At 43.5% G+C, this 24755-nt stretch overlaps 1 protein-coding gene across 2 annotated transcripts in view; it reads left to right on the plus strand.

Annotated features, from left to right (window-relative positions):
* The first annotated feature begins 2843 nt into the window (after positions 1-2843).
* Positions 2844-24755, plus strand: part of PAK3 (p21 (RAC1) activated kinase 3) — a 140443-nt gene continuing 118531 nt past the window's right edge. For both annotated transcript variants that reach the window (XM_063345611.1, XM_063345614.1), the window contains exon 1: positions 2844-3052. The gene's annotated coding sequence lies outside the window, so the exon portion shown is untranslated. The remainder of the gene's footprint in view (positions 3053-24755) is intronic.

The following is a 24755-nucleotide window of genomic DNA, read 5'->3' on the forward strand; positions in this document are numbered from 1 at the left end:
TGCTTTAATTACATTGTGGATTTGTTTGCATCAGCTTCATGCACAGTCTTGTTCCTTACCTATTAATTTCAGGAATCTGACAGGGGGTGGTTGATTTTCTACATTCATACACATTGGAGAAAAATTTTAAAAACTTGAAAGTATCAATAGCGCTTTAGTGGTTTCATGAAACTGTCAATTTTTTTCATTGGTTTTATGAAACTGCTAGATTACAACAGATGGATTCATTTATCTCACTATGTCTTTATATATATTTAGATGGCTCCCATCTCTGTGGGACTTGTGTGCCTCCCAAGTATTTTAAAATAGAAAAAAGCTGTTTCCTTCTCTGCCTTGCTTTCTATCTAGCCCATAAGAGGAATCGCTTGATTAGTTTATAGGGCTTGGATTTGTTGGGCTGGGTACTAGCATTCTCTGCGTGTTTCTGGGTGAAGAAATTAAGCTGAGGAGAGAAGTTTTGCATTTACTTCTGAATGCATTGACATCTGGGTTATTTGTATCTCCATGAGGCAAAATAAGTTCCATAGTGCAGAAATAGTACCTGGAAAAAATGAAACTCTCACAGTCTTGTCTCACCCCTTTGCCAATGGCTGCAGTGATCCAGCAGGAGCTGGCTATGCAAGTTTATGAAGGGCTTTGAAAAGAAGACCGAAGTCTGTACTTAGTAAGAAACTAGGGTGAGCAAAGCACCAGGCTGCTCTCTATTGCTAAGCAGACATCTGCTGTATTTTACACCAGCTGTGGTTTATTTCAAAGCATAGGGAGTTGCAGTAATGAAGCTGCAAGACACAAATTCGTGCACCAGTGTGTCCAGGCATGCACTCCTTAGGATGAGGTGTGATCTTCTGGCCAGTCCCGCCTGGAAGAGGGCATTTCTGCTGACATGGCTGTTCAGCCATCCACTAGTAACGTGGAGGCTGCAGACATCCTGAGGCTGTGGGACAGATGCAGCCAACTGACTAAGCAACTCCGTTGCTGTTGGGATGTGAAGGAAATGTTTAATACAAAACTGAGCATAGAGATGAATCTGTGAAGTCTGAACAGCAGGTCCTAAATGTGCCATCAGACAAAATAGATGTCAGCATCATTGACCATTTCACTTTTCCCACAAAGAAAGGGGCAGTGCCATAATTTTACAGGGGTTAAGTTCTACCATGATGCTGTGAGCAGGTGGCTTCTGGGGACAACAGAGACCTCAGTAAAGAGTGTCCCAGTCATCTCTTGTGAACATCTGCATCATCTGATGTGAGTTACTCCTGTAATAGAGTTTAGAAGAGCCTTTTCCAACCCATCTACTGCCAGCACCCAGATGCCTCCAAACAATTATCAGGAGTTTCAGTTGCTATGTGTTCAGGCCTGCCCAAGCTAGCCTTAATCTTTCTGATCTGGGCAATGTAAGCGTTGTTAACATGGTGGCATGGATCCTACTAATCTTGTCAGGGGCTGTGGAGACATTTTTAGGTTGATGCCACCAAATCCTCATTACTAGTGGCACTCCTGTAAGCTGGAATCCAGTTAGCTGAGCTATGCCTGTTAAGTGACTTCACACTTTCCTGCTGCCTATGGACAGGTTGTGGTCTTTTGGTCCATGTGCTCAGCTCTCTTTCACCTGCTTCTCTCTTCTTGCCTTTTCTGCCACAGGTCATCGGAGCACCCCAGTGTGCTGTGTGATAGGGGAGGTGGACAGGGGAATTCCCTAGAATAGCTAAGACTTAGGGAGGGACCGGGTTCCACTGCCTAACCTCTACTCCTGTGCTTCTTGGCTGGGGGAGATGTTCTGCAAGTCTGTTTCAACATGATGACACATGTTGAATTAAGAAATTAACATTTGCCTAGTTAGCTGGATGTTCATTTGGTGTCTCACTCTCTGCTCCTCATTCTAGGCACGAGGCCAGCTGCAGTATTTAGATATGAGCCCTCTCTGTTCTATAATGTACCATGGAAGATGCTACACATTTATAAAGCACAAATCCCCCCAGTGCCTGAGAGACAGTTACCTTTTAGAAACAGAGCAGCTCTGCAGCAGCATAAGGCAGAACAGTGATTTAAAACAAAAACACCCGGAGTGATTTAGGTCCCTGACCAAACACCCCGACACCGCGCCGTGCTGGGTACGCAGCTGCTCCTGCCCAAGCCAGCGGTCAAAATCAGAGCTCAGCTGGCCATTAGCAATAGTCCCCCCGTACCACAGGATGTCACTAAGGAGCTAGTAGATACTGCTGTCTTTAACTGCATTTTAGAGCTTTTCCTCTTCTGCTACCAGCCGTAATCGCCTGTCATTGAAGTAACCAACTCAGCCAACCTGTGCCTTCGGAGGGCGAGGGCAAAGCTCGCTTGCGGAGCGGGGGCGGGCGTCGCCGGGGAGCTCGGTGGCCCCTGCAGGGTGTCGCTCCCCGGCGACCCCCGCCCCCGCTCCGCAAGCGCTTCTGCAGGTGCCCAGCTGCCCTCCTGCATCCGAACCGCGTAGGTCCCGCTCCCGCGCACCCTCCGCGCCCCCCAGCCCCGCCGTGCGCCATCAGCCGAATGCCGGCAGATTTCCCTCTCGGTGGGGTGCAGAAAATGATTTTCCCCCTCCTTCTTTTTTTTTTATGGCCTCCAAAGCAACCTCTGCCTTTCGGGAATGGCACCTCCTCTCTAACCCGCCTGGAGGCCGAGGGAGAGGGAGAGGGAAAGACCGGGATGGCGCTGCCGCCCGGGTACCCCGCCGGTCCCCGGCCACCCTCCCGCCGCTTGGCTGCATCCAGCCCCGGAGCATCGCGGAAGGAGGAGGGGGGCGAAAACGGGTTTCACTTCCGCCTGGCTGCAGGAACCACAAGCCCCCAGAATATATTAGAATAATAATAATAGAAAGGTCCCCCCACACACACTCCTTGAAAAGAAGGGGTGGAGGGAGGAGGGGGGAGAAAAATATAATACAAGAGGCTCCCGGCAGGCAGATCAATGTGGAGCCGGTAAGGCGCTGCGACCGGCCCGCCAGCATCCCGCCGGCAGTCGCGGCCGCAGCCGGGAGGACGAGCGCAGCCTCCCCAGCGCGGAAGAGGCCAAAGAGAAGGTCTGTCCTTTGCTTTTTTACCTTGCGTGCCCAGGCACAGCTCGGTCCTGGGTGGAAAGGGAAAGGCAAGCACCTTGCAACCTGCTTCCCCAGCCTACAGCCAGCCAGCCGCAGCAACAAAGCCCAGCCAGGGGGTCCGTGTGAGGCTGCAGGTTGGGAGGGACTGGGGGGAGCCCCTGAGCTGTTTGTCAGTTTCCCAGTTCTCCTTGATAGTTTCCAAATCGGTGCCTTCAAACCACCCCAAACCCTCTCTTCCTGTTGTGGGGGGATCTGGTTAGTGTGAGGCTCCGGGGAGCGGTGTCTCTATGGAAAACGTCCCGGCATGTGCCTGGTGGTGCCGGTTGGGCCTGGCTGCTGCGGGGAGGAGCAGGGTGCCGGCTGCTGGCTGCCTCTGGCTGGAAGGCACCGGGAGCCTGGCCGGGTACAGGAGGGGAGGGTGCGAGGCCAAGGGATCTGCAGCTCCTCGTGGTGAGCCACCATGAGCCGGGCTGCTTGCCCTCTGGGACAAGTTCATTCCCATGCCAGATGTACCTTAAGTGAGTTCCCCTTCTGATATCTTAAGATCAGATTAAACATTTCGCAGCTTTTCCCTTGCTGTTATTTTTAATCTGAAGATTCAGTGGGATGGTCTTCACTGTCTTTGCATGAGTCACTTCCAGACTCACAGGAAGAGAATAATTGGAATGGGCCCCCTTTGAAGCCAAACCCAGCCTAAAATTCCTCGTGTTGCCAGTGATGTAATCCATTGGCCTGTCTAACCATTCCTGGGTTAGAGCTAATGCCCTAGTTTAAGGGAACACCATCAAGCTGGCTGAGGAGTTTAAGAGATTGGTAGTGGTGAACAGAATATTAGAAATGGAGATGAGCACTGTGAGCTTCTGCTGAAACAAGACTCAAGGTTAAATTAGCCCCCCTCCCCTTGGGTCAGGTGCAAAGCTCCCCTTTGCCATTGTTACAGTCACTTCAGTGCAGCATTTCGGTTTTCCTTTTCGGCAAACTCTGGGCACACTCTGTCTGACAGAGATAGTGAGCACTGAGATTGCGTAAAAACTTTGTTGCAGCAAAGTCACTAACACTGAGAGAGATCCTGGCAGGGATGACTTACTAGCTGCTGGAACACATACCATCTTTTTTCCTTTTTTTTAAGAAGTAACTGCTCTAACAAAGTATTGTACTCCCACTTGTAAATAGTTTTCTTCTCAAAGGTGAAACTTGTGGTCTGTATGTCTTCAAGTAATTCTCATTTGAGTGAGAATTGTCAGGATCATACAAAAACTCAGTTAGGGTAAGTGTATCTTAACTGAGAAAATAAATGTATTGACTGCTATGATCTCCGGTATATGTTTTAAAAGATAGAGAGGCTGACAAGCTGAATGGGTAGGGCTATTCCAATAGCTCTTACGTTGAAGGTAGCTTCTTAACTAGGGATCATAAATGTGCTGAATCTGTTTATATTTATCTTAATTTGCCTTTTAAAATTTATGCTTGATGTCTAAGAGAGCTGAACACCTTGAATTCCAGAGTGCTTTGATGCCTCAAACGTGTATATTGGTAGCTGAGCCTTGTACTTTGGAAGTCTTGCCAGAAGCCTGCTCAATTTAATAGTACTTAGATGTATAGCAATGTGTAAGGGAAGGGATTTGCTTACAGCCACTGCAAGATTGTGGAAAAGACCCTGGCCTATCACTGCCATGTGGCTGCACTTCCTCTGCCCATTCCTTTCCTCTTGCCCCTTTTTGGCCAGCCACAAGTGTGATAGCTAGAGCTGTTTAGGAGTTACTTGCCCTCCTTTCTTAACTTTTTACAGAAACTACGGTTATGAAAGGGAAGAGAAAGTGCAAGTTGTTCAGTCTACATAGACTTACAGAAATGAAAGTATGGCTCAGAAGAAATAAAGAAGCTGTGAGATAATGCAGGATGAGAGCTCTTTTGTGAAAAAATAAAAAACAACTCTTCCATCTGTCATCTTGCTTATTTCCTTCCATGAAGTCTGAAAGTTTGTTGAAAACAATTTAGAAGTTCATGTTCTGGAGCATGTGAATTAGGCTCCTGAATTATATCTGAGAGAGTGAAGTGACTTACCAGTGGTCCCACAGTGACAGTTTTGGCTAGCATCCAGCTGGTGTGTGAGAGATGGTGTGGTTAGTTGCAAAGAGTTTTAATAGTGGGCTATAGAGCACAGTTATCCTTTTATTTGTGACTGTGCCGAAAAAGGGAAATAATTTTCTTTCATCCTGCTTCCCTTTGAATAACTTCTCCTGAGGTCCCTTCTGCCTGTGATGTGACTAGAATTTGTGGTGGAGACAGGATGTAACTATCGCTTCTCGGTTGGCTGGAGAGGAAAGCCCTGCTTTACCCTAGTTAGGTGGTTATGTAGATCTGCTGCTGCAATATGGTTAACGGCTGTGACAGCATGGTTAAGTCTAACTCAGCAATATATCTTTTGTGTAAACTGAGTCTTGCAAAGGTAATCATCAGTTCAGAGTCAGTTACTCTCAATGTGAACCTGGGGTTTATATCACATAGGCATTTGCCTTAGGACAGAGAAAGCTGCACAGTAGGTAGGAGTAACAGTAATAAAGTTTTAGCTTTGGATTATATTGTTCATTACAAAGACATCACAATAAGTGAGAGGTGTTCTACCTGCTAATGAAATACAGTCCTGCAGGCAAAAGCACAGCGTAGTGCTGAACAGTATAGGACAGGTAGAGCCATCCCTCTGCCATGAGGCAGCAGTGATCCAGAGTCCATTGTGACATGTGAATCTTTCTCCATCTGCTTTCTGATGTAGATGTTTGAATTACAGAGATTTCATCGTGGTCTTTAAAAGTTATGATAACAACCCTGTTCCACCTCCCCCCAAACTCCTACCAGCAGCGGCAATGTTACTTGAATGGTATTGTATGGACTTCTCTTTTAAACTGGGTTTAGTCTACAGAAGCCAAGGAAATCTGAATATTTATCTGCATTAGCAGAATGGCATTAAATCCAAAATCCTTAGCTGCCGTGAATATTTATTTGTATCTTATCTGGCTTCAAACTGCATCTCTGGCCAATTGCCATTCCTGAAGGTTATTTTCACAGAGGTTTTGAAGTGGGCGCTCACACTGATACACCTCCAGATTTCACGTTCCCTGATATTTTTAAGCATGTTGTCAGTAGCCGGCAAAACAACTAAGTGAAAACAGACAGTCAGTGAAGAAGGTATGGGCCCAAAAATACCTTTGGGCATCAATAGATATCACTTTAAATCATCAGAACATAACTATTCTAGTATATGTAAGTACTCCCAGTCTCTCATAGTGCTCTCTAAGATTAAGTGAGTGCTTTACAGTTGTCATCTGAATTGAAGCCTTAGCCCTTCAGATAAATTGAGATGCATTTTGAGACCATATAGGATTTTTTCTTCTGATTTTTTTCCCCAGTAATCTTTCTTCCACTGCGTCATGTTCTAGAAGGTTTCACAATGGAACCAGCCGTTCATAGTCACAGGGTCCTGGTCCGTTAAGCAGAGCGGGATATGTGTAGTATCTCCCTGAACACATTGAGGCCATGGTGGAGGAAGTCTTCATAGAGTGCACCGGAGATGGTTTCTGAGTGTAAAGCTTTCCAGTGCGGATGCTGACTGTTGTGGGTATTTTGTGGGCAGTGTTATCATTCATCTTAGCTGAGCACCAGCAGTCTGCCTCCATTCTTGGTCAGTGCAGAGGGTCAGCTTAAGTGTTATAAACATGTATCAATATTTACCAAGGCACTATGGTATGGTCCCAAATATAGCCAGGAAGAATCATAGAATAATTTAAGATGGAAGTGACATATGGAGGTTATTTAGTCCAACCTTGCTGCTCAAAGCAGGGCCAATTTATAGCAGGTTACTCAGGACTTGATTCAGTTAAAAAATGGAGATCTCACAGCCTGTCTGGTGCCATTTCAGTGTTTGACCATCCTCATGAAAATAAGTTATATCTAATCAGAATTCCCCATGTTTCAGTTTGTACCTGTTACCTTTCACTCTACACCTCTTGGAAGAGTCTAGCTCCATCTTTTCTATACCTTCTTGTTAGATACAGATATATAGATACATACATTTATATATACAGAGAGCGAGGCTAGAAGAGATGTAAAAGGGGCCTTTTTTTAGATGCTGCTGGTTTCAGGCAGCCTTACAGTTTTTTCTGTATTCTGTTTTTTTTTTCTCTAATTAGACCTTGGTGAGACAGGGTTTTGGAGCCAGTGGTAGTAGTGCGAGAGCTAATGTAGTGCGCTAAGATCTTTGTGTGATTTGCTCTGATGTGAAGTTAAGATTGGCACAGCTATAGCCTTGCTCTAAACCCATCTAGTGATACCACAGAGTCTCCTAAATCCTGCCTTCAAATCCAGCATTATGTGACAGACTGTGGGCTGTATTACAGGATTGATTAAGAGCTGAATTAACAAGTCGCCTTTCACCTGTGGGGGTTTCTGTGAGCGTCTTGCAGTTTCAAGTGCTTGAAAGCCATTTGTTGGCATGTTTTCCCCCTAAGGGATTAATTTGATATTTGGAATGGATCCATCCCGTAATATTTATATGGCGTTAGACATTTCCTTCCCTGATACTGCACTGTCCGAGTGTGCCCCAAGCAAAGTCACAGACCAGTGTCAGCAGTTTTCCAAACTTCAAACCTTGGATACTATCAACTGGCAGCATATTTTGCAAGGCGCCTTGTGATCGTGAGCATCAAACACTGCAGAAGTGGTATGTTTCTGCGGGAAAGGGAAAGGTATGGATCACATGTCAGTGGCGCCTCCAGAACAAGAGCTTTGGAACATGTGTCAGACAAAGCAGAGTAGAGATGAAACCGCGTAGAAGATAAAACCTCCTTTGTAGGTGAAATAATGGATAATGTCTCTCCCTAATACAGCTTTTGTGAGTGTTGAAATTGAGAAGTTTAGACTTATTTTTCCTCATGCCTCCCATCTCCTGGATCACTGCTCCTTTTCTATAATGTTGTTGTTAGGTTGTTTGGAGTTCATTAATGAAATATTTTCCAATAGGCTCAAGCAGGTTAATGCACTTTGACCTACACGTGATGATGTATTAAAAACCAGCTAAACACTGATTGAATTTTCAGTAATAATTTCTGTTCTAGTCCTTAATGGCTAATTTATGTAGAGGTTAGCAGAGAGCAATAATCAAATAGTGTATCTTACATAATAAGACAGAGGATCAGCTGGAAAAACTGACCTGCTGTCTGGCAGTTGGTGTGGACTTGTTATTTTTATGGAAGCATAAGAACTGCCATATTAGAGTAGGTCTGAAGGTCACCTGCTCTGCTGTTCTAGCCTGATGTAGCTCGTCCTGGGTGGCCCAGGGGACAGCATAAAGACCATACCTAGGAACTTGAGGGCTAGTCCATTTCCCTACATTATAGCTCTTTTTTTGCCTTCGGAGATCAGCACATAGTTTAATATGTTTTTCAGAAGTTCATAATTATAAATTTATGAACAATTTCCAGCCGCAGTGATATTAAATCCTCGAATAGGCTACCTAGGGAAGCTGCAGCATCTCCACTCCTGATTTTTGGGAGTAAGAAAGCAAGTATTACCAAGGATATAAGTATTCAAGTGGGGGACTCAGGTCTGCACCGTCAGCTGAGAGCTTCCATTTCCCACACACGTGGGAACTCCTGCATGCCTGCAGGACAACCTCTCCTCCTTGCCCATCTCCCAGCTCTTGCCGTCAAAAACATCACTTTCATCCCATCTGTGGGTGCATTTGCAACACAGGGCTGGTCAGACAGAGCTGAGGCTGGGACACCTCGGTTAAGTAGATGTGAGCAGCGCTGGTAACAGGAAGGGTTAGCATGGAGGTGTCCTGGGTGCCAACTTGCTAGGATTCTTTGGTGGGCTGTATTTGTATGCATTTCTAATCCCTTTTTGAATCTTGTTAGGTTCTTGGTCTGGATGACTGCCAGGTTGATGAGTTCTAGGTTTTAGTTATCTATGGTGTAGGCAGAAAACATATCATATTGCTTTAATCTGCCCACTTCATAGTGGAAGTCATGGTTCTGTAGCCCGATGAAGCACTGATGTAAGGGCACACTGCAGCAAGCTGGAGAAACATGTTTCTTTCATGGTGATATTGGCAAACAAAGAGAAGCTAAGCAAAGCATGGGAGAGGCTACCATTTCCCTCTTCCAGGATACTGACGTAGTTACACAAATACATTAAAATATGAGGTAGAGCAGTGGGAAAAGATACACATAGAAAACCCAGTGATAATTCCATTGAACTCAACAGGAGGTCTTGCGCGTCAGTTTTGCTCCACACATAACCTTTAATGTATCTCATCAATCCTTCTGTTGCACGAGGGCCTCATCAAAGTTTGATTAACTCTTTTGAGGAAAACAGTTTATTGCTGAGAAATGGTGAATCAAATCGTTCATGTTAAATTCAAAGTCAGGAAGAGCCCAAAACCAAACAAGGCAGTAAGATCTCTGACCTCTGGAAGAAGCCCTGGAAAGGCTGTCACAGAAACAACCTTCTCTGCGCATCTGCACAAGCTCCTGCAGTAGGGACTTACAGACCGGTTTGGTCACTCTGTCCAATACACATTGGCAGGACAAACTTCTCCAAGAAAGAGCATTGTAAATAGAGGAAGATATCAATTTAGTGCTGAGATCACAGGACTATAATCAGCTGATTTGGATTCTGTCCCTGACTCTCCCGTTGCCTTGCTGTGAGAGGCTGGATTATTCAGATAGCCTCCCTGCACTTTGCCTGTACCAGGTAGAAAATTATTTTTATTTATCTCTTTGAGATCTTTGTAAAAAGGATGCTAAGTATCATCCTCAGTCTTTGCGGAGAGAGCTAGAGGCAAATAATACAAAAGCTCTGTAAGTGCAGCACATTTTGGCCTGACAGATAAGTAACTACCATTTCACTGGAACTCCTTAATAGATGCAAGGACTGAAATGGAATATCCTCCTCCTTCATATTCAGAAGGCACTTCAGGCAACTGCCTGCCCAGCCGGTTGTCCACCACAGAGTGCACTGGGAGAGCACATGCCTGCGACAGATGACAGGAGGTTTCGTCACAGTGTGGGATTTCATTTCTGCCATATCACCCGCAAATCGTGGCAACCGTGTGACAAATGGGACAGGAGCCTTACGCCGATATTCTAGGGTTTTCCCATAGGATCAAAGAAGCTGTCCATTTCCACTTTCAGGTTATTGCTTATATTATTAATTAATGAAGGGTTGAGATAAAGAGGTCACTTGTTTTTGCACCTCTTTGATTTTTATCAGGGGAAAAATTATACCTTTAAGAACTGTTTATTTTAAGATGTTTGCTCTGCTAACAGCTAATGACGTTTACCGCTGATCTCCTCAGCTGTGGCTGGAATAGCTTTGGCTCTGAGCCTGCACAGGAAGAATAAGGGAATAATAAACTGAAGGGCTGTTTTTTGGGGATTTTTGCCTATTGTTTGTTTTCTTCATGATGTGTTTGGTTCTTGTTTCCATGAGAAAACTCTAGGTAACCACAGAACTGAGGAAATTCTAGAATCTTGGGAACTGACAAATGAAAGATGAGAAACGTAAGGGAGAGGAGATTTGCAGGCAAGAAACTGTTTATGTTTTTACAGAACATTCAGGGCTTGCCTGCAGTGCTTTAGCTACAGTGTATTTTTTTTCTGTAGACCACCCCAATTTGGCTGCTTAACAGAATCTAGAAAGAATAAATTAGATATTAGAGATAATTTTAAAATAATACTTTTATGGCCATCATCCCAGCTCTATGGCTACAAATATTCAGCACAAATGCAGCGTAGTATCTTTATGTAGTGTTTTACTGTAATGTTTGTGTTTGTCATCTTCCCTTCTCTCATTCTAACTCTGATGAGTGTGAGAAGTCTTAGCACTGACAGGAGGGGATGGCACCTCCCCTCCAGCAAGTGTAACCACCTCTCTGTATCTGCTCGCCTTCTGGAACCACTTACAGGGAGACACCTGCAACAGTGGAAAGTTCTTTCCCCAAAGGTAGTGTCAAGAAACGCTGCTAGATTTACATTTCTCTCTGTTAAAAAATGCTGAGTATTGAGCAGTGGGTCTTTTCAGTGGGCTATGTTCCAGCGGCAAGGTTGCAAATTCTCACTTGGTATAATTTTTAGAACTTCCATTCCCAGAAGTATCTGATTGGAAGGAATTTTTTTGTTTGTTTTGAGTGAAAATTGAAATTCTCAAAGCTCAACAGTTCTGAAAAACAAGCCCTAAGCAGCTCCACTTGAGATTATGTAGGGAACCAGCTTTGTGTCCCTGTCCCTGGTGTTTTTTCCTATTTCATCTGTCAATCACAAAATCCTCAGCCTTCCTCTGAACTCCTCATCCAAGAAGGGACACTCATAATTCAGTGGAGTCCAGTGACCTTGTGACCCAAAACATCCTCCGGTTTATTCAAAACCTTTCCCTAATTCCAAAATGTTTCTAGAGAACTGATCATTTTCAAGCAGTTCATTTAGAATAAAATGTGTTGAGCAAAATACAGAAATAATTATTTGCTTTCAGTGCCCAGATATGGCTTCTTGAATTTTCCAGTCAAGCTCAAGAACTATTGATATTTATTCAAGTAAGATGATGAGATGACTTATTTTCAGTTGGCAATTAATACATTGGCTTTAGGGAATGAAAACTGTGTTACATGAGAAACAAGAACAGCAACATCAACAAAAGATTTTCGTCTGTTCCTTCTGCCAGTTTGTGTTGTGTGTAAATCTGTAATTCTCAGCTGCCTCACCATCACCCATGTCTGGAATCCGGGGTGTGCCTGTGGTGTGGGGCGACTTGCCTTTGCTAGCTCTTTGTCAGGCTTGTTTCAGAGAACAGCGTAGGAAACTAAGGGCTTGTTTAGCCTGCCAAGATCCGTTCTAGTGAATCCATGGTGCTGTCATGCCTAGGTTTTTGCATTTTTGACTCGGAAGGAGGCTAACCATCTATTTGAAACCCTGCAGATTTTTAATACCAGTCTTTGCTTCAGAAGTTCCCATCATGGAGATCTCAAGGGGGATCCAAGCAGGTGAAACCATGATGGCAATTTTGTGCACTGATAAGGAAGAGGTACATGGGCACACGATATCTGTGTGGATTGGTTTAGCTCCTTTTTCCCTCTTTTTAAGAAGTGAACTCTGCCCTTCTGTGCTTTTCTTGCAGAGAGCTTGTGAGGCAGTCGGCAATCTCTCAATTAATGCCCTTCCTGTTTTTTGATAAACTGACTTCTTCTCATAGGTTTTTCCAGATTTAATTTGACTGATGTGTGTGATGAGTAGAGTTGAAACATTCTCTTGATGGTTAATAACCAGCTGGAAAAAAACCTCAGTTTAGCGTCCCTGTTCAAGGGGCACAAAGTGTGAACTACAAAAGAATGGCGAAGTCATATTTTCAGAAATTAATTATTAATTAATTAATTCAGAAATCTGAATTTATTCAGCCAAGAAGACATCTAAACACACAAAGCTTTGTTCATTATTAATGTTAAGATACCAAACACACATTCTGTGAAACACCTTATTTAAAGGGGAACTTACCTATGTTTACTAGAAAGGGCAAAACATCTCATAAGAGATTGCATATAGTATCATAAGTCGCTATCTGAACTTCTCTCTGGACAATCCAGGCCTTGGCTGCTTTTTACTTAACTGAGGCTGAAATTAGGAATGGGGTGAAGTTTTGCCTCTTTTGAAATCAGGACAGTCTTATTTTTGAATGCAGGTAAGCAGGTGGATTTCATGCTATTTTTAAAGAATTTGAAACGCAGCTTCTAATTTTCTGTTTGGAATTTGTTCTGGTTCTCAGTGAGAGAGTCAAGTTGGATATCAATGGATATACCACTTGTGCTTACAGGCAATTACAGCTGCAATTGATTGCACACAAAATTAGAAGCAATTTAATAAAACAAAGTTTAATTTTAAGAACTCCAGGTCATTTGTCCAGAAGTGTTTTAATGCATATGAACAAGGACTGTTCATTTCCTTTTGTTGTGTGTCCAAAGTTTGAGTAAGGTGCTTGTAGAGTACAAGTTGTTACAAAGGAGATGGATTTCTTTGTTGCTTGACTTGCTTGTGAAATACATTTTATGTAATAAAGCACTGATTACCTAAATTAGAAAATGAAAACAATGCTGTTGTCTCATTTGGTAGGAAGCAGAGATTGTGTGGACAACTGAAAGCTTGCTTAAAGGCAATCTGTGACCCACTCCGTACTATTCTTATGCTAATTTGAGAATGGGTATCCCGGGCACCATCTGCTGTCCCTGAGGTCCTGGCCTTGGGCATTCAAAATTGGTTTGCTTTATTAATGCTAGGCCATCCAGAACAGCAGCGGTGCATTTGTTAGAGTCTATGAAATCAGAAGTTCCAATTGTAAGCATACAGAGATAATTGTCACTTTTAATAATACACTCAAACAGGATAGCTACCACTTTTTCCAACCTCTTAGGCAAAGATGCCATCTTTCAAACTGTAGTTACCTTCAGCAAATCCAACAAAGGCCTCTCGGGCTTTTCAGGGAGATGGGTTTTACTTCCTTGGAAGGTCATTTCATTATATACAGGATGGATTTATTGGCTGGCTCTGCGTTTTAACTTTTGTAAATGCCCCCTAGAGAAACAGAGGAGTGTCTTGGTGTGAATCAAAATTAATAAACAGGACATACGATGTGATTATTTTTAGAGGGGCTAAAGGGATGGGGTATCAAATATCCTCAACTAGTCTAATTAAACCAGTTGAAGTTTAGAGGACGCCGGGCATCGCTTTTGCCTAAGCTTATTGGCAGAACAAATGGCTACAATCTCAGTTGTATCTTAATAAAGTCTCCTCTAATGATGATTCTGTTTGTGCTTATTAGCTATATAGTTCTTTCGGTGTCTGTGGCTCTAATTAGAAAGCAATTCCTCCTTCTGTTCAAGCATCTGAGTACTTAGATTGCTCATTATCAAGTACCCATGAGATAAAAGTCAGGATAGTTCAACTGGTAGCCAGCAAGCTAGGTCTATCTGACCTGCTGCCTTGGGTCTGTGGTCTTGAAAGAGTCAGAGCACCTGAAGCTCAGAAACTGCATGTCTCTTCCTTCATCCGTGTCAGCAGCGCCGGGCAGCTCCTGAGCTGACACCCAGTCTCCAGCCTTTTGTAGAAAATAGCATCTTGGCTTCCGTTTTACAGGTGAGGAAAGTGAGGCATGGCTAATACTGTGTCTTGGGTGCCCAGGCCCGATCAGCACTGGGAGCGTTAAGGCTGTGCCAGATTGAGCCCCAGACTGGGAGTATAAGGGGAACTGAAGATGTTAGGGGTGTGGGGAAACAGTGAGGCGATGGTAAAGCAGTGTGACAGGCAGAGGTCTCAGCTGATGTCAAGCTTTTTGTGGTTTCCTGGTGAAAGAGCATTTTATGGTGGAATGGGAAAGGAACAGGTTGCCTAAGGCCGTTGGGTGACCCAGTAGAGTGTAATTTTGGGTTTGTGACTGATCTCTCCATTTCAATATAACGTGCGTGCAGAATTTATTTACGGTGTCCTCTGTGATGAAAAAGAATAGCCAACAAACCAATCATCCCCAGTTACCTAAATAAGCAACATACAGCCAACAGGGAGAACAACTTTCAGTAGCTGGTTTTGTCCCCTCCCTTGCCTCCAGAGCTTTCTGTTGTTTCTTTCAGTTATGGGAGAAGGAGACAAGCACTCCGGGGCCAGGGAAAATGAGAGTTAATTACACTGTGGAAGGAGATTGTTGCACAATGCTAGTTCTTTCCCATCCCTGTCTCAAGTGCTTGAGACTACAACAAAGCAAACAGAGGTGTTCTTCAGTACCATCCTTTGCTTATTCTGGAAGCACTGGAACTAGAAAGTTGAACCACTTTCCCTTAAATGAAAATAATGAGAAGGCTTCTCTTTGGTCTCTGCATTCATGTTAAGTTGTGCCAAGGTCAAGTGAAATTCAGCTGAAGTGGGTCTAATATTACATATACATTTCAGAAAAGAGAATAATATTTTAACAGTGTATGTATGCACTCTTTAAAGTTCTAGATTAATCTGTATTTCAAAAAAATTAAAAAGCAGTAGTTTTTGCTTTGGTATCCTTGCTGTAAAAACTAGAAGGAAGACATGCATAGAGGAGAAAATATTTGTATCTGGAGGACTAAGTCGAACAGTGGGATATGAAAGTTTGTTCTAGAAATCACTCCGGGTAATATTCACCCTTGAATCCATCTCCCTCACTTTCTGGGATTACTTAGGCGTCACTCTTGCATTTGGCACATGGAAACGAGTCCTTGTTTAAGAGAATGCTGGTGCAAAACAGAGTTGAAGAAAGGGGAGATGTGGCATTCTACAAAATAACGAGGTGGAAGCTGACAAGAACGTCCCCGTTGGCTCTTCTCAACTGAGGTGCTGAACTTGTACTGAGATCTGAGTACGTAAGACATACTTCCAGATTGCTGATTACTCTTAAATTTCTCAGGGATTGAGCATGATCAACTTCTTGTAAAGTAGGGCACTTACTGGCAGGAGATAGATACATCGTTAGGCTGTTAGCAGGGGCTGCCACTCCACTGTTGTGTGGTCAGCTGCCCAAATTCATGTTGTTCAGCATGTAGGTGCACCTGCTTATGAATGTGGCCCTATAGTCGCATATGTAGAGCTAGTGCAAGCACTGAACCAGGTATTAGAGGTTAAAGGTCCCTCATCAGTCAGGGCAATTTCATCTCACAGCAGGGACTAGTATTTGAATCTTGTCACATTTCAGCTCAGTACAATAATCACTGAGTTTGCATGTCCTGATGGAAAGACTCCCATTTAAATGTGGATGATGCTTCACAATGATTCTGTGACATTAAGACACTGGAGTAGGTTTGTTTTCAACTATTGTGGTTTAACCCCAGCCATCAGCTAAGCACCATGCAGCCGCTTGCTTGCTCCCCTCCCCCTTGCCTCAGTGGGATGGGGCAAAGAATCAGAAGAGTAAAAGGGAGAAAACTTGTGGGCTGAGACAGAGGCAGTTGAATAGGTAAAGCAAAAGCCATACCAGCTAGCAAAGCAAAACAAGGAATTCATTCACTACTTCCCATGGGCTGGCAGGTGTTCAGCCATCCCCAGGAAAGTGGGGCTCCATCACGTGTAACGGTTACTTGGGAAGACAAACGCTATCACTCTGAACATCCTCCCCTTCCTTATTCTTCCCCCAGTTTTATTGCTGAGCATGACATCGTATGGGATGGAACATCCCTTTGGTCAGTTGGGATCAGCTGTCCCGGCTGTGTCCCCTCCCAACTCCATGTGCCCCCCCAGCCCACTCGCTGGCGGGGCGGTGTGAGCAGCAGAAAAGGCCTTGACTGTGCAAACACTGCTCAGCAATAATGGAAACATCCCTGGGTCATCAACACTGTTTCCAGCACAAATCCAGCCCCATACCAGCTACTGTGGAGAAAATTAGCTCTATCCGAGCCAAAACCAGCACACCAACTCATTGTAGAAGGCACTGAAATACTGAAACCTCAAAAAGCGCCATGAAGGAAAATAATTGTCTTCTTTCAGATCTTGTATGTGCTACCTTCAGCTCACACACAGCTGGGACTGAAGAGTGTCTGCAGGGGGTGTTTATTTAAATGCGCAGCAGAGAGGATTTAAAGAAATGCTTATTATCATCTGGGATGCACATCTTCAGTGCTTGACCAAAAAAATCTGCTCTGCCTGTACCTTGCTGATGCCTGTACCCAGATAATTATAGCAGTACATGGTCTGCAATAGTAAACCATTCAAGTTAAGTTCTGGTGATCCCAACTTATTCTTCTCTTGTCAGATACTAAGCTGACAGGGTTGACTGAACACTTCTGAAATATGTTTTTAGTTTCTTCCCTTGAAATAACATGTGCCATTCCATTGGAAGACAATTGACAGCAACAGCTAGGTTCTGATGAGTGAGGGAAATCAGAAATTTCCAGAAGCGACTATTGTTAGAAATCAAGAGTTGGTGCCTGCACACATCAGTGCTGTGTTCCTCGTGTTTTCCATTGTTGGCTGGATAGGAAACATAGTCCTGTTAGCATGCTGGTGCTTACGTGAGGCGTAGGGATATCTGTCAAAATCTATTGAGGTGGTTTGGAAAGTTGTGAAATAACATTCCTGCAAAGGACACAGAAGCTCTTGGAGAGACTACAGGGGTGCTAGGCAGCCTTTCAAGCCTTTATCACAGCCTGGCAGTCTCCATCTTCAAGAAGGCCACACTTATACACACACACAAACAGTGAGGGAAAGTTTGTGTCCAAAGAAGTTAAAAAAAGATTGTGAGGAGAGATATATTCAGAGATGGCAGGACTGCAATGGGCGAGTCTTGGTTCTTCTGTGCAAGTCTCTCTAGTGACAGCTTTAGTTAGGGATAGCGTAATTATTTGCTTTTGGAATGCCTAATATTGTTTCCTTCAAGCTGAGTTAACTTAACTTACTGCCACAGCATATTTCATTCATTCCCTTGTCAGCAACTACTGGATGTCTTCTGTTCTTGTTATGGGAAGGACAGTTGGGAAGGCCAGAGGACAAGGATGGCTCTCAGAGACACAGGATGCTGACAGTGGCTCAGCTTTGGTCTTGATTATCTTTGTGTCTCTGACTTGATCTAAACTGAGCCAGTTACTTTTTTCCTAGGTATGTGTTTTAAGATGCTGAGATATCAGCGTTACACAAGTATTTTGTAAAACAGACCTTCTCTTCTTCTCCCTAAACATGGTGACGTTTGCTGATGCTTGGTGCTGGGGATCAGCTGGGGATCAAAGCCTCGTGGTTAACCAGGGACTGGCACTAGGAAGTTAGAACTTGTTCTTGCACCCATTTTCAGACTTAACGTACAGTTAGATATGGTGGATGGGCTCTGGAAGCTATTAATTATAACTGCAGTGGGAGTACCTCCGCCCTACCTTGTGAAACCAGCAAAAGTGAGCAAAAGTTCTTCTAATAGAGTACCTGAGCTGAGCATACCTGGCCAGGTTGGGATGACTGTTGTCTGGAAAACAAGAGCTACAGAAAGTTCTCCCCAGTCACCAGCTCTTCCCAGAATTCTTGTGAGCACTCACTTTCTACCTGCAGATAAAAAATCTTTAACCATTAAAAAACATCTTGTGGCATGATTTACATCCTTCCATTTGTGCAGTCATGGTTCTTTTCTAAGCAAAAAGAGAAAACATTTTAGCAGAAGATAGGGGAGGAAGAAAGCGGAATAAAACAATAATAGCAAAGGAGATGGGAAGAGCAAGATTCCTGTTTTCCTCCTGCTGGTTCTGTTCATCTCCTGGTGCTGCTGGGACACCTTCCGCTTACAGGCCCCTACTACATGTGCTCAGCGAGAACTCTCTCAGCTCTGCAGCTCTGTGTTTGTACGAGGCAACTGATTTGCAAGGCCTAATTTAAACTGGTAGATCAAAATGCTTGCAGCTCTGCATGTGCTTCCTCGGGAGAAAGGAATGTTTTCTCATTCCTGTCTTACTTCATATTTCACAGCTGCAGTTTGTCTTGTTTTCCCCTGCCTAAGGCCCAGCAAGTGTGGCAATGCACAAGGGTTTAAAGTACTATTTATTTTAGGGCATTGAAGCCTTCTTTGAAAAGCTGTGTATGTTTAGTTTGTTTTACTAGGGACTCTAATAAGAGTAGCATGGGGAGTTTGCAGGGAGAAAAAGGGGGCAGTAAGTATGCATATCTCTTCCAAAAATGTGTTATATAAAGATAGGCCTCTCAAATTATCTTAAACAGGATGGATTGTGATGATCTTTGCTCCTGCATTCATTTTTCTTTCGCAGTGGCTGTACATCCCACTTTCTCCACCTTAGTGTAACTCACCCTCCACTTGCACTGATAGCTGAATGTCCTTAAGTTATCCAACACAGGTGAAAGCTGTAGGAAAATTAACTCCCATTAACTTCAGTAGGAACACGATTAGTCCTCAGCTGCACCATCTCCAGCCAAAATTGGTTATGGTTATGGTGTGGGAAGTGAAGCATTGATAAACAGCTACCAAGTCCTGATCCCTGGCCTGTGGTCCTCTGCATCATCCTGGCAATAGTATGTTGCTGCTCTACTTCTTGGAAAAGGAGGTAAACTTATACCTTGGAAGAATAACTTGGAAACAGCTATGATGGGTCTTGAAAGCTTTCAGCCTGGTAATTATTTGAGTATCTCAACCATCTTGTATTCCAGGGTGATCTCGCAGCATCTTATATTTTGGTCAGGCTACTGCTGAGCAGTGCTGTCTTACAGACATTGATGTGCTGCCAGCAAAAGGGTGCAAGGACATGACTTGCCCCATTAAATGAGAGGTGTCGCTTTTGAATCATAAGGGAGGAGGTGGAAGTGTGACCTTCCTGCCAGCTTGAGATCCCGAGAAGGTTTTATTTGATTATTTCCAAGCTTTTATTTGATTATTTCTGCCAATAGGTGCATCATCTTGCTTTCCCTCTTTTCCCAGAAAAGAATTCAACAGCGTAACTCAAAGAATGTGGCAAGGCTTAAATGTATAAATATATGTGAAAAACTCTCTCTCTCTAGAATCATTTGCATTTTTTTAATTCAAGGGCAAACTTGAAAGTCCATCCATAGTGTGCCACTTACCAGCCTCTCTGATGTCTGGTAGTCTTTTATCAGCTTAGGCCTAGTTTGTCCTGCTATATGTGGGAGTGATGGAGGAGTAAGTCGTTTTAGACATGCTGGTGTAATGTGATATATACAATTAATATTTTGTTTCCTCATCTCCCACCCTCAAAATGAGTAAGATACAAAGCTAAGGCTTGCCTTAAGCCTTCCCCAGAGCTTTGGTAATGTTTGGATCAGGGCATCCCAAAGAGCCAGACTTCAGGCTACTTGATTATCCCATCCTGAACCTGGGGAGACGTTGATGGATTTGGTAGAGCCTTGATGTCTCTCTCATACAGCCAAAGGGCACAAAGTGTTCTGCAGTATCTCAAGCTGCGTGGAGTGTGACAATTCCAGCAATGTAAGAGGTTTCCTCTGAAAGACACTTTGTAAGTCCAAGTGCAGATGTGCTTGATTATTGAATGTAGGTGTCCCCTTTGTGATAATTGGGAGAGACTGGGTAACAGACTAAGTCTGTTCAACAGCATACACAAGGGGAGAAAACATTTCCAATACCTTTGTGGCATGGAAGAAACCCGTACAAGAAAACATGCTTCTAATGGGGAAGTGCACCGTTATTCACTTCTATGAAAATTATCATCAATCCGATGAGGTTGTATATTTTTCCTAAAATCCTAGCTCCAGAAGTCAGGTGATTTATGGGAAGACTCCGTGTTTTCATTTAGAAGAAAGTTTCTAGTTCTCCTTGCTGTGAAGGGGAAAAAAAGGGAAAGCTTGAATACATAGCTGCAAAAGGCAGAAACACCATAAGGCAAATAAAATGTATAATATCTAAAACCATCTTGTTTTCTAAGCCAATCTCATTATTTTTTAGGACCTGAGTAATGATTTTGAATGCCCAGGTTGGCTTTGGAGACAAGAGACCTGATTTTCACAGGTGCTAAGCACTTTACTCCAGCTGTCACACCTATAAAAATCACCCATTAAAATCATGCCTGGGGTCCAGTAGTCAGCTGTACACAGCTGAGGGGTGGAGAGAAGAAACACAGATAGTATGGCATGTACAGAGCTTTACCGTACCTGTGATATGTCATGGTAAATGTGAACTATATTAAGCAACGTTGTCTTCTCTGAGGCAGAAAAAGAAATAACAGTAGGGGCTTCTTCATATAGTCGTTTTGGTGTTTTATAATATAAAATATTAATGCAAAAATACTATGAACTAGTTACGAAATCAGCATAGCTGAGATTTACATCTAAGGAACAAATTAGGTTAAAGGGAGGGGGAAGTAGAGAAAAACACACGATAGCAAAGAGAAGCCAGAAAGGATTTTTCTCTAAGGAAATATCCTAAAGAAAAACTGTGCAAATTGGTAATTTTGCCTTCATTTGAAAGAAGGGGTGAGTGGATACTGGTGCAAAGTCCTAATGGAGACAAAGCCCATCTCACAGTGTTATTTTACTACAAATTTTGCTGTTCTGAGGTTTTACTTAAGGCCTCAGCTCTTAGATTCAGGGGATACTCTCGGCATCCCTTAAGGAAGTAATTTCCTGTGTTCCCCATCCATGGAAGAGTGAGTGGAAATCTGAGCCAGATGCATGTTAATGAGGAGATGCCTTCTCTGTCCCCAAGCCCAAGGTTGCTGTTTGTGTGTATTTATTTTGAGGCCTTGCTTTTGGTTCTAAAGTGCTGGGGGTTAGTGATATTCCAGCTTTTACCCCAAGGGCACTGATTGAACCTGGCTGTACTCTTCCCAGTGGAGTTTACCTCATTTAGCAATCTCAAGGTCAGGACCGCAGTGCTGCATCTCTGCTAGACTTTAATCTGAGGGTAACAATATCCCTGTAAATGCACTTTTTTGCTCTTTTTGCAGGGAAGTCAGGCTTTTTTGAAAGTTCAGGTTCAAGGCCAGCAAATTACCAGAAATAATAGAAGTACTCAGAGCTTTGAACATGTTGTAGTTTTAAAATAACCTAAAATTTTATAACAGGAATGAAAGGGGAGAAATTGCCCGACAAAATTTTGGGAATCTGTTTGTTTGTTTTGGGGTTTTTTTGCAGGTAAATCTGGCATGAAGCATATGATTCTGCGTTCAAGTTACTGGCAACAAATTAACAAATCATATGCTCAGTCTTTGAGATATCTTTTATATTTAAAAGATGCTATAAAGAAGTTCTTTTTCCAGCAGTTTCTCTGGGCTTTGCAGGTCTTTTGATGGGGAAGGAAGATGACTTGGTTTTTGAGTGAGATGGTGAAAGTTGTGTGTATGAATAGCAGTAAAGAAAGGAGAGTCCTTAACTTGAGTGCTTGATACGTATTCTACCTGCTCATTTTTCCAATAAATGTATACACATCAAAGACAGAAGTCCCTCTGTGAACAGCACTGAGCCAAACCTTCCTAACAGAGTGCTCTGAATGAGCTCCTTTCATTCCACAATTCTAATTGTGCTTTTCAGTGAAATAAGCTGGTATTTCCACCTACGTGTTCTCCTGTTATAGGAGGCCGTTCTCTGTCTGCTGGGGATCTTCCTGAATGCAGAGGGTACACAAAATCCCTCTCCCTGCAAATCAAAAAAAGAGCTCAGTTTTGTACAATGTAGTGGTAGCTGGCAGATGAAGCCACAGAAAGAGAAAAGTATTCTTTTTTCTGTATAAAGAGGCTTAAAGTGGGTTAATTAACACTGACCCCATTTAAAGGGATGGCTTATGTGCCTGCTTGAGGGAGGGGAAGTTAGAATCTCACATGTGTTGGTGGAAATCTCTCTTTCAGTGTGTTTGTAGCCCGGTGCTGGGCTGAACAGGCAATGAAGCCTGACAAATCAAGCAGCTGTTTGCCCCACAATAAGCCAGCTGGTTTGAAATCCAGGCTGTGTCGCGGAGTCCCTTGCATATTCAAAACCGGGGCATATTTGCTCCTTTAATTAGTGTTTCCCCTGGTCCTTGGAATATGGGTTTGTGACAGGGGGCTTGTTAAGAGAAGATCAAGAAAGATTTCCTGCTTTCCCAGTCTCTCCGAAGGGGAGAGGAGGAGGAGGAGGAGGACAGCTGGGGACCACTCACTGCATGGGAGGGTTGCCATGTGGCTAAGGCTGAGTTTCGGTGATGGAAGAGGGGATGGAGGGAATCTGCTCCTGCTCATGGCAGACAGGGTTTGTGTCAAACCAGTATTGTGCATTTTGAGCTGAACTACAGCAATGTTTAAACTTGAGGGAGGATTCTGGCATGGCTGCAGTTTGGAAATGTGGCCTTTAGGACTTTAAACTTTTCCTTGGACCCATCTCTCAGATGTGTGGAGGAGGCTACAAAATATGACCATCTTGGTGGTTATGTCTGTAGTGTGAGGGTCCAGCCTGTGTGATCCCAGCAGAGATCCCACACAGATGGGCCCTCCACCAGCTCCAGGAGTGAGAGGGAGACCTCCTGTGTGACTAATGTAGCTCCTGTTAAATGACTGACTTAGCTGAACTCTGATGATTCAGTTGTCTTTTGCCCTTGCAGGTCTTTTCCTGATGAGGTAACACAGTGTTCATAGCCTTGCTGATAAGCCCTTGGCACTTAAGAGCACAATGAAGGAATTTACCTGATGCACCCAATCTCCACAGGGGATATTGCCTCTTGGTACCCTTTATCAGTGACTTCTTCTGGTGATATAATCAGGGAGCTGCTGGTATTGAAGTATTATTAGTAACACTGAGAGCTGTCAGATCACTTAGGGTGGATTTGCTTTCTGTCTTACTGTGTAGGAGAGGCAAGGCAAACCCTGCATTTCCAGGGAAACAAAAGGTATTAAACTTCCAGTAAAGCTTCTTTTTAAAATGAACAACGATAAATTAGCAAACTGCTGAGTGGGGTCATTTGTTCCATGGAAGAAAAGCATTGATCCCCCCAAGATTCACCTTTTTTTTTTTTTTTTTTTTTTTGCTCATTTCAGCAGTATAATTGGGAACGGATTAAACTGTGACTCAGTTTAACCCTTTGTTTGTAGGGATGGTGTTAGAAAAATCCAAATGCGAAGAAAATGGAAATTGGTATTTAGTGTCTCAAAAAAAGTGCAGTGAATTAGCAACAGTTTGCTAATTTTTCATATTATTATTGCCTGCTTTAAAGTTTGCAGAGAAATAGAGAAGTAGGTCTGAAGACTCGTTAGAAAAACTGATCCTTTCCTTCTCTATTTTACCTTGAGAGAGAAAGGGGAAATTCAAACTGAATAAAGGTCACGGATAACAGCTGGAAGACCTTATTGAATACAAAGCAATGGGTTGGACTGTAAGAGTTATCTGCCAAGAGGTGTCTTCAAGCAAAACCACACAGTAGGATTTGAAGAAATAGAAAAATTTTACCAGTGCTAACAGTTTTGGTAGCTCTGAAGCAAAGACAATGTGGAGGGCAGTCAGGTGTGAGGCTTTTAGGCTGTAGCATCTGCTCTTTGAGAGGATCCCCTTTTGCATAAAATAATGTGTGATGAAAAAAGGTATAGTAGGGAGGCAGGATGAGGCTGTTTGTCTGCCCAGAAGCTTCAGACCTTCTTGGAAGTGGCACTGAAGTAAGCAAGAGCATGGCAGATCACCTTCCTCTGTGCTGCATTGGATGCTGAAAAGAAATTGTACGTGTTGTTTAATTAATTAAGTTCCCAAGCTGTGTAATAGTATGTTTGCTGGAGAGATGCTTTAATGGCACCACAAAGTATCCTTGAGCAAATTAAAAGGACATTACTTTGAAAGGTAACTGCTCTGAGCCACAGAGGAACTTTGGGGAAATGCCTGGGATGTCTCAGGCAGAAAGACATATCTTTGTTATCAGGAGGATAGTTCATGCTCCTGGGCATCCACTGAGACAGGGAGAGATCTGTCATTCCCAGGAGAACCTTATAATGTGGCTTTTGGTGGAGAATTCTGCCCCCAGCCCTCCAGAGGGGAAATTGGTGAAGTTCACAAGACTCCACTGCTCGGAGATCAGACAGCAATCCTCCCTGCACCCTCAGGAAAATCCATATACACACTGTCTTGTGGACCTGAACCCAGCAAACCCAGTGAGATGATTCCCACTGCTTTTGGTAGCTTTGGAGTGGACCTGTAAATGCTTAGTTGCCTTATTTAGGGCTTTT

The sequence above is a fragment of the Chroicocephalus ridibundus genome, chromosome 9 (genome assembly GCF_963924245.1).
Source record: "Chroicocephalus ridibundus chromosome 9, bChrRid1.1, whole genome shotgun sequence".
Taxonomy (NCBI): Eukaryota; Metazoa; Chordata; class Aves; order Charadriiformes; family Laridae; genus Chroicocephalus; species Chroicocephalus ridibundus.